Below are 10,652 nucleotides of genomic sequence, written 5' to 3'. Positions count from 1 at the left end.
GTGATTCTTAGTAAGTTCAAGTAATGAAATTATTTACGACTAAAGTATAGCGTTCATATGACTAAATGAATAGTTGCATATATGCATATTCCCAAAATCATACTTACTTCACACCTCAACCAGTATATTCATACACCGGGGATCAAACCTAACTAAAGGCTGGAAGTTGTTAATCAATAGAGCGCTTACTATCTAAAAAGGAATTAACTTTTCCGATGCATATACGAAACATACCTTATCGTTTGGATTTTATAAGCGTATTAATTGAAATTATTATAGCAAGATCGCTCATTTCCAAACCCAAGTACCTTCGGGATTTAGCCGGATATAGCTACTCGTACAAACGCCTTCGGGTCTTAGCCCGGATATAGTCAATAGCACAAATGCCTTCGGGACTTAGCCCGGATATAGTCACTAGCACAAATGCCTTCAGGACTTAGCCCGGATATAGCAACTACTTGCACAAATGCCTTCGGGACTTCGCCCGGATATAATCACTAGCACAAATGCCTTCGGGACTTAGCCCGAATATCATTCGAATAATCATGCACATATATCAATAAATCATGACACATCCATATTTCATCTTCATTACTAAAGCTCAAACACAAGACACTTATCAAACCTTACCAATTTCGGCTCAATAGCCACATACAAAGAGCATGATTTTGATTGGCTTTATAACATGATCTCTATGCACATTCGGTTACCCGTCATAGGTATAAACTAATCACCTCAATATATAATTCAAGTAGAATCATTATATCACCGTTTATTTGTTATGCTATATGTCATGACTTAATCAAATCATAAACTAAGTTCCATTACTCGAAAACTTACCTCGGATATTGTCGAACGATTTCAATGGCTATTCGATCACTTTTTCCTTTCCCCTATCCAACTTTGATCCTCTAAGCTCTTGAGCTAAATCAAACAATTTACTTCTCAATCAAACAAAATCATACGACATTCATATACATTTTAGAATCAATTCATTTGAATTAATTTACCACTTAAGTCTATCACCATTTCGCTTTCAAATTTGTGTTCTTGGTAAGTTACATTAAATTACTACGAATATAACTTTAATACATGTTTATTTTCGAATGTCTCAATGACACAAGGTGTATACATAAGGCACTAACATACATATAAGTATATATATTTTAGTCGATTACTTAAGTTATGCACAACCACGTATTTATATACACTCTCCTATTCATTATTATGAATATTGCCGAATACTTAACACAACCAAGCTAAGAATTTACCCAATATCACCTTAATTAATTTCTACTTATACATCAAAATTTCCAATACAAAGTATTTAGCACCTATGCACTTAAACCGGATTTGCAAACACCTATAAACCATGCCCGAATGCCATTTAAACACAAGTCAACAAAACTTCATGATTCCAAATCAAACCCTTAGCATGAATGCACAATGCCGAACCCTTAGATGATTAACATCCAACTTAGACAATTTAGAACACCTAAACGGCACTTGTTCAAAACATTAAAAAACTACATGTTCGGCTATTACCATAGGTGCATTAGAAATTTATACTATCAATAAGCTCAACTCCTTAGCTCCTAATCGGTACACTAAGACCATCTTAACTTATTTCTCATCTTGTTAACAAAAACATAGTAAAGCAAATCTTTATACACAATTATTATCAATTCATCCATCCACTAAGGACATAGCCTAATGTTCAATAACAAACTTCTCCTTTATCAAATACATATTCGGTAAGAACATGGTAACTTATACTACATCAAATTTAAGCATATAAATTACTCAAACACAATCAAATTCACATTCGGTCTTGGTACATAATAGGGTAGCCGATTCTTTTCTCTTAGCACCCAATGCTCACATATGATTATTTGTATAGTTCAAACACTCATCTACCATTGTTCATCTAAATTTAGCATGAAACAACAAACATCACCCTTATTAATTACCATAGCCGAAAGCCCTAATCATTCCCACAATCAAAAATTCAACATGGGTTACTAAAATAACTTGGTATCTCATTCAAGATTAACCAAAATTTCAAGAATTAACATAACTTCTTACCTTAATGTTAACTTAAGGTGACCGAATGCCTTTCTCCCATCTTCCTCTTTACATTCGGCCAAGAAGAAAGAAAATGCAAGCTTTATTTTCATCACCCTTCATTTCCTTATTTCAATTACTTTTTTTTTATGTTATAAAATATAAGCTACTAACTAATAACTAATACATATTATATGTATATAACCCATCGTGGCCGGCCACCACTTATCATAAGTGGAAATTTGACATGCAAACCCATTGTTTTTATAACATGAACTAATAGATCGTTATAGATTAACCTATCACATTTCAAAAGTGTCACACATAAGTCTTATTAACTAAATTCACATGCCATCGACTAAATCGAAGCTTAAAACTTTCACACATTCATATTCACATATTTTAGACAATAAATATCATATTCAAATACTTCGGTGACTCAGTTTAGCAGTCCTGAAACCACTTTCCGACTAGGGTCAATTTAGGGCTGTCACAGTGAATCCGTCCAGTTAAATGGCACACCCTTACATAGCAGCTTAGTCAAGTGTGCGGCGATCAGTGAAAACCCCACTACAAATCATCGATAATACCCCGTCATTCCTAGAAAACTGCAAATCTCAAATACAGTATTAGGCTGCTTCCAATCCAAGACAGCCTTAATCTTTTGAGGATCGACTTTAATCCCCTCAACAGAAGCCACATGTCCCAAAAATGTTACTTTACGTAACCGAAACTCACATTTACTGAACTTGGCGTATAGTTGTTTCTCTCGCAGAATCTGTAGAACCACTCTGAGGTGTTCATTGTGCTCATCCTCAGTCTTCGAATACACTAGTATATCATTAATAAATTCCACCACGAACCGATCTAGATAGGGTTAGAACACTCGATTCATCAGATCCATAAAAGCTACAGGTGCATTCGTTAGTCCAAATTACATCACTAGGAACTCGTAATGACCGTATCGAGTCTTAAATGCTTTCTTATGCACATTAGCATCCTTAAGTCTCAACTGGTGAAACCCTAATCGAAGGTCAATCTTAGAGAAAACTGAAGCACCTCGGAACTAGCCAAACAGATCGTCTATCCTCGGTAAGGGGTACTTGATGGTCAATTTATTCAGTTGCCAATAGTCAATGCACATACGCATGGATCCATTTTTCTTTTTCACAAATAGAACTGATGCTCCCCACGAAGACACACTAGGGCGGATGAACCCACGATCCAGTAACTCTTGAATTTGAGCCTTAATGTAACAATCCAGTTTTGACCCTAGTTGGGATAGTGGTTTTGGGACCACAAATTCGAGTTATAAAAATATTTTAATATTATTTTTCATGTCTATTATAAGTGAATTGACATGTGTGAAAGTCGCGCGTGAAATTTTAACTATTTGTGTGCTTGATTTGCAAAAAAGGATATAATTGCGTAAAATGTAAAAGCTGTGTGCTAGATGTTAAAAGTGCTTATTTGACTTGTCTTTATAATTTAGAGGTCCTTATGTGGTTATTATGCCATTTATATGGTTAATGGACATATATGACCTTGATATACATGGCTTATTGATGTTATGATACAAGGGCGAATTTGTAAACTAATTATAAATGAATTATAATTAAAATAAAGACATGAAATAAACTATTTCATGCTCATATTTGACTGAAAATACAAGAAAAGAAAAGAGAAAAGTTTTCTTAGGGTTCGACACTTGTAATCCTTGATTAAGGTATGTGTTTTGATCAGTTTTTGATAATTTCTACGTTTTTGTAATCGTTGCTTCGAATACTATCAAACCCATGCCTTAATTTCTGATTTTGATGATGATTTTGAAATGTAACATTGATAAAGCTATGAGCTTTGTGATGTTAGTTGGTGAATTATGAAAGCTTGATGTTGGGTATACATATTTTGTCTTTAAATTTTTGATGAAATTGAGTATTATGGGCTAAATTGTAAAAATGTTATTTTGAGGGACTGTAATATAAAATAAATGAAATGTATGGACTTGTATGAGAGCTAGGAGGATTCGGCCAAGCATGAGTATAAGCAAATTATGTATATTTTGTGATTTTGTGATTTAGGGGCTAAAGTGTTGAAATGTGAAAATGTGAGGGCTATTTTGTAAAATGCCCTAAATATGTGTATATGGATTGTTTTGAATTATTTGGCGAATAAAAGGGTTAATTTTGAATACATATAGATCAAGAAAAAAGGAAATCAGATTTAGACCGAGGGAAGTCGAAGATTATAGAATAAACGATCGAGTCGACAATTTCAAGTACGAGGTAAGTTCGTACTTAAAACATGATGTTAGGTATAATTTGATGTTTTGATTATATATACATTGTATATATGTTTGTTTTGGATGAATATGATGATAAATCAATAGTATTTAGCACTAAATGTGAGATTTAAACTAGCTTCAGCTATATGAGTCACTAAGTGTGCGATACCAACTTAGCTTCGACTAATTGAGATGACACTAAGTGTGCGATATCGTTCTAGCTTCGGCTAACTGTTACAGCACTAAGTGTGCTTTGTGCGGATGTTCAAAGCACAAATAATTTATGGAAAGTCTTAAAATATTTAAACGAAAGGTGAGAATGAAAGTGAATAAGTGCGGGAATATTCAGGTACGTACGATACCTATGTGGTAGATGATACTATTTATGTGAAGCTCATTGATTTGGTATGAACATATGGATTATGTTGGTATAGATTTGATAGATGATTTAAGAATTTGTAAATATGTATTAATGTTTTTTGATACGAGCTTACTAAGCTTTTGAAAGCTTACTTTGTGTGTGTTTGCATTGTTTTATAGATATTGAACCTACTGCAAGCTCAGGGATTGTCAAGGATCGTCACCACACTATCGAACCTCATTTTGGTATTTTGAAATTGTATATTTTGAAGTATGGCATATATAGGCTAGTAGTTGTGGGATTATGTTTTGTGATGTATATATTTAGCCATGTGATTTGGCTAGTTTATGTTTGAACTTATATTTTGATAATGGTATATAATATGTGATGCCAATGTACAATTTGGTATGTTTTGGTTGGTTAAAAGAGATGGTAAAATGACAAGTTTGGTAAGTTCATAGCACATGTTTGAATGATGTATCGATCATTTGGTTAGGTGTGATGTTAATTTAAGTTTTGGTATGAATTGAGTGATGAATTGAGAATGGAAATGATTGGTAATGTTTTAGCATAAATTATGTATGATTTGGTATAGATTTTGGCTAAAAAAGTTGAGTAAATATGCTTCTTTATTTGCTTATAGGTTGACCTATTTTGGGGTGGCAAATTGGTTATTCGAATGGCCTATTTTTTGTCCACACGGGCAGAGACACGGGCGTGTGTCTCAGCCGTGTGCTACACACGGCTATGTTGCACGGTCGTGTGTCCCCAGGGGTACCCTACAATTGCAAGTCAGGCCCAAACACGGCTAAAGCACACGGGCGTGTGGCTAGCCATGTGGCCAAAGTCAGACTCGACCACGGCCAAGGCACACGGGCGTGTCTTGTAGCCGTGTGTGCAAGTCAGTAGCTATGCCCTATTTTGACACGGCTTAGACACGGGGACATGTCTAAGGCCGTGTGAGGCACACGGCCTGTTCACACGGGCGTGTGACCTTTTAAAAGTTGAAAATTTTTCTAAGTTTTAAAACTTCCTTATGTTATTGAATTAGTCTTAAATATATGATTTAGACCTTGTATGATTGTTTAAAGTTTGTGTTAAATATGAATGATCTATATTTTATTGAATTGAGAAGATTTTTGTTATGTTATTGTTCGGATCTGGGTTGTGAGTTCGGTAATGCCTCTTAACCTATTCCAGCGGCAATTACGGGTTAGGGGTGTTACACTTAAGCTCTACAAGCTCCTTCGGTGCCATTCTATAAGGGGTGATGGACACTGGATTTGTACCAGGAAGGAGCTTAATCCCAAACTCAACTTCACGGTTCAGAGGTAACCCACGTAGCTCTTCGGGAAAAATGTCCAAAAAGTTTTTAACTGCCCTGATATCCTTAACCGAAGAGTCCCCATAATCTGGAATATTGAAGTAGGCCAGATACGCCTTACATCCCTTACGAACCAACTTTTCAACCCTTAACGCAGAAATCACATTTGATAAGTAATTTCGACGCTCCCCAATTACAACTACCTTGCTGTCCTCCGCAGTTCTCAGTACATCCCTTTTTATGGCACAATCTAAGCTCACTCGGTGCTTGACCAACCAATCCATTCCTAGTATCAGATCAAATTCTCTAAAAGGTAGTTCCATCAGATCAGCCAAAAAGATAGCCCATTGAACCTCTAGAGGAACATCTCTAAACAGTTTGTTAACCCTCACCGATTGTCCTAGCGGACTAAGTACAGTGAACTCACTCATAGTACTCTCGACCAGTAAACCCAAGTTTTCAGATACGGTACAAGCTATATAGGAGTGAGTGGATCCTATATCTATCAGTGCTGTATAGGGAATATTATAAATAAAGAACATACCCGTGATGACGTCCGAAGCATCTCCATCCTCTTGGTGACATGCAACATAAACTAGAGCCGATTGCCCCGCCTCAGTATGACCAGTACCTCTGCTCGGTGCTCTCTGACCACGGCCTAACCTATTACCACCTCTGGCCTGACCACGGCCTCTTAGTGGCTGCTGAACTATTCTCAGAGGTGGTGTAGTACCAGTACCCGGAGCTTGAATTTGATCAGACCTCCGTGGACACTCCTTAATACGATGCTCTAATGAACCGTACCTCAAATAAGCCCCAGTTCTTTTCCAACACTCGCCGTGATGGCGTCTACCACAGTTAGTACATGGCGGCTGTCCAATAGCAGTAATAGGAGCCTCAACTTTGATCGGCCCATCAACTCTGACCTTTTTCTTAGGCCTCTGGATGAAACTCGAGGGCTCCGAATCCCTCTTGCACCTTCTTCTCTCTCGGTTCTGGCACTCAGTGTGCTTCACTTTCTCGACAATCTTCACTTTATCAACCAATGCAGCCAAATCTTGCTCCCTCTGTGGAGCTACCAGAACCCTCAGATTATCCCTGAGGCCATCCTTAAAGCGAACACATTGCTCGTACTCAGTCACTACCATACCTCGCGCATAGCTACTCAATCTTAAAAATTCGGCCTCATACTCAGCCATTGATCTATCCCCCTCAGTCAAATTCAAGATCTCTCTCTTACGAGCATCCACATAGCTGGCACCCACATACTTCCCCTGGAAAGCAGTCTTGAAGAACTCCTAGGACAGTCGATTGGGCTGAGTGCCCTCCTTAACCATAAGCCACCACTGATATGCCTTATCGCGTAGCAGCGATACAACACCCTTTAATTTTTGCTCGGGGGTGCAGTCCAAGTTATCCATAATTCTCTTTGTAGCCTTTATCCAGTACTCAACCACATTAGGGGCGACCCCAGCGACACCTCTAAATATCTCAGTTCCATTAGACCGGATTCATTCTGTAATTGACCCTTGGCCTCCCGCTCTAGTATTAGGCACAACGACCCTCTCTAAAATTCTCAACATAGCCTAGGACAGTACGTCGTCGCCAGTCGCTCGATCATGAGACCCAGTCTCAATCATAGGTGAAGCCGGTATCTCACTAGTATCCAAATTAGGCAGATTGCTTGATGATGAAGACCTAGCTCGAGCACCTTTACGACCTCTACCACAGCCTCTTGTATCCTGTCCGTGAGAACCTCTGGTGCTCATTGTCTAATTATGTTTTATCTGTATTAAAAGTTTTATGCATTATTTTACAGTTCCAATGTTTATTAATTGATATTTTATGATAACAGTATCAGAAGTGTAAAGTTTGTTTCGTACATCGCAGTGTCAATCAATGTCTACCAGTTTTACTACAGTTTCAGTAGATCCTATTTTTGGTGTTTTTAGTACAGTCTATCTATAGTAGTCACAGTATATACTACCTATAGCAATTTTAGTAAAAAAACATATAACAGTTATAGAAGACTTACAGAATCGGCGCCGGAGACTCGATATACCACACGTTTAGTAAAAATATTCCTGTATTCAAAAAATTAGTTAAAAAAACAAGTTTTTCTTTTTAAAACCCAAATCCACAGTCGAGTTTTACAACCTAGCTCTAATACCACTAAATGTAACACCCAAAATCTGGCCTGGACGTTATGGCTGAATCTGGCAATGTCACATTGAAGTGTTTTTCATAAAACAAGCTGTCGTTTAAAAACTCTCATTTCTATTCAACCTCTTTTTATTATCTTTCAAAGACATGTCGTTCATTTCCAAACGTGAATCATTATCAAGAAGTTATTTACTTCCTGAATATATTAAATTTCCAAAACATTATTAGTTTGCAAAGCGTCACTTATTGCGGAAGTTTTTAAAACAATTTGCATATTTGTGTGAAATTTGTTAGAACGCCTGATTCTTTTGAAAACCTGATTACCCCTACTTCTAGCAGTTATAAAACAGACCAGTAAAAATCCCAAATTTAAAATAAAAATCCAAAGAGGCCATTATTGCAGAAAAATACACCAAAATAAAATTAAAATTCATTTAAGTACTAAAATAGAACGAAGTATGTTGTGTGGCCACCGCTGAGTCCTCCGCTGCACCGACCTGCCTATACCTGAGGATTACCTGTATGATCAAATCAAAAGGGTGAGTTTACAAAAACTCAGTGTGTAATCCCTTATAAATCAAATAGACATAAGGCAAATACAGTCTAGGCCTAAGCTCTTTTCATGAATGATGTGATATGATTTGGGCTTTAGCCCATTTCATCTGAAGACAGTCATGCATTTGGGCCTTGGCTTATTACAGTATCAGTAACAAATCATATAGCATACAAGTCTTACCCATCCAGCCTCCATACTCCATCTCCATCCAACCCTATACTCCCTATGGGGATACAATCAACCCACCCATCCCTACACTCCAGCAAGTACCAAATGCGGTACTAGACAATAGTTTGCAGCTAAGCTGCCAGTAAATTAGGCTCGAAGCCTTTCAGTACACTTCCTCCGATTAATTAAACCCCCAACCCAATGCAATACAAAATACATAAATGGCATGCTATAACATAAAATCATACATGTAATTAGGGCATATAGTGTTAAATCAGTGGAACATTATGGTGCTTGTTCATATATAACATACAGTCATTTCAGTCAATTAGGGGTCTAGGTACGCTTATCGACCCTACAGTAGGTCTACAGTCGACTCGGGCGACCCGTGAAACTTTAGCAGTCACTAAGTGAAAATGAGCCCACATGCCTATGTTGCATGCCCATGTGGGCCCACACGCCCGTGTGGCCCACATGGCCCAAAATGGCCTTGGCTGTGTGGATCACAAGGCCTGGCCCAATAATTCCACACGCCTGTGTGGTTCACCCGTGTAGGGTCCACACACCCATGAGGCCTACATGACCCCAATTTGGCCCGGCCATGAATCGCACATGGCCTGCCTCATCGACCACACGCCCATGTTTGATCTCACGGCCTACCACACGGCTGGCCACACGCCCGTGTGGTATCAACTTTCACATTTTCTGGCTTTTCTCCGATTTCCATTCCCAGAGTTGTGTTTACACACTTGATTACGAAAAATACAGACACAATCCTGGAGCACTCCGAAACCTGCGTTCAACCATGATCACATAAGTAATCGCACCTTAAACAAATTTAAAATGGTCTTTATTCCAACACTTATGCACTTGATAGACAACCACTTAACTTGTTTGAACAGCCTAAGCCCTACTCACTTAAACCATTGGAAAAGAATGATCACAAGCTCCTCGATTAATTCCTGCAATTCTAGTCGAAACCCTTATTAAAAGAATATTTACAAGAATAGTCTAAGCTAGAATGAGTACCACTTACTGAAAGCGTAAACCCGTAGAAAAGAAATGGAACACTAATTCCGTAAAGAGCAGGATAGATCAAAAATGCAAGGTAAGGGGAACACCTGAAGTTTTGATAACTACAAGAGAGAATTGGAGAGAAAGATAGTAGCAATGGGGAATTTTGGCTAAAACAAAAAGAAAAGAAAAGGATAGAGAGGAAACAAATCAGTAGGTAGAGAGGAAAGCACTCGAAAATATGACAGTAACACAGGGAAATTGAAGTCAAAGGAAAAACGAAAAAGGGTGAGGGGAAAGAGGGATAGAATTCGATTATGCAGGCAGAGAGCAAAAAAAAAATAAAGAAAAGAAAGATGGTAGAGGAGGAAGTAACATCAGAAAAGAAAGAGGGAGAGGGATAACTAAACTTGCAAATACAATTTGAATGTGCTCAAACTCCTCACTCCTTAATTTCCTTACCAAAATCCCTTAATCTTCTCCCCAAAACTGTCCACCCCCCTTAAACACCAAATTCAAATTCCACTCAAACTCTTTATTGTTTCAGTCAAACTACAACACTCCCACGACACCAGCAGTAAAAATAAATTCTATGATTGTGTCAATACTCGAACTCCAAACCTCCTACTCATCTGCACTCCATTTAACCACAAAACCAGCAAGCCCATTCTATTATATTTTATCAACATTTATATATAAGCCTACTGACTAGAGATAA

This window comes from Gossypium arboreum, chromosome 10 (genome assembly GCF_025698485.1).
Source record: "Gossypium arboreum isolate Shixiya-1 chromosome 10, ASM2569848v2, whole genome shotgun sequence".
Lineage (NCBI taxonomy): Eukaryota > Viridiplantae > Streptophyta > Magnoliopsida > Malvales > Malvaceae > Gossypium > Gossypium arboreum.
The sequence above is the reverse complement of the archived record's forward strand: the minus strand, read 5'-3'. Positions refer to the sequence as shown.